Raw genomic sequence first — 802 nt, forward strand, 5'->3', positions numbered from 1 at the left:
ATCGTTGCTCATAGGTCCTGCCTTTATGCCCTCTGACCATTTACCACATAAGACTGTCTAGTGAATTAGTCAGTAAAATGTATTTAAGGACGGGCGTAATGATGCCAAATATAAAGTAAAGGCCTTATCTTTCCCTGTCGAAGTTCCTTTCTGTTTTATTTTTCCAAAGAAAGCCTTTTATCTTTTCCAAAATGACCTCTTGTGGAGCAGGATCCTATTGATAATCAGCACATTTCTTCCTTGGAAATGTCACCACCGAGATATCTAGCAAAGAGTGATTTGCGCACTGTAAGAGCCGTGCATTTGGCAGGTGTGCTGAGAAACCATCCTCAGGAATTCGCTCTCGTCTTTGCACTGCTGTGGAATGAGGCAGGGGATGTGCTTCTCACGGTAACACTGAAACACACCTCTCGATGTGTTCAACCGAGGTGTGTGGCTTCAGAAAGATCCGTCTTTGAAAGTTCTTATTCTTTGCAAAACTTCATCGGCTTCACTGGCATTTCCTCTTCTTGTCTCTGGCCCGTGGCCTTGCAGATGCACTTTCTGCAAACACCCAGGTTGGTGTAAAAACGCCCGGCTCTCAGTTGCCCTCACTAAGAGATAAGAGGAAACACTTCTCCAAACTATGGTTACTAAGGTGATAATGTTGGGGCAGCTATTTTTAAATGAAATGCACGTGTACGAGTGCAGAATTCTGTGGAACCACTTGCGGTTTCGTGTTGGGTTTTTTTTCCTAAGAATAAGATGGTTCAAGGAAGGGCGAAGGGGGAGTTAGCTCCTGTTTAAAAAAACATGGGACTGT

The sequence above is a fragment of the Pelodiscus sinensis genome, chromosome 30, assembly GCF_052426305.1.
Source record: "Pelodiscus sinensis isolate ZL-2025 chromosome 30, ASM5242630v1, whole genome shotgun sequence".
In the NCBI taxonomy this organism is placed as follows: Eukaryota; Metazoa; Chordata; order Testudines; family Trionychidae; genus Pelodiscus; species Pelodiscus sinensis.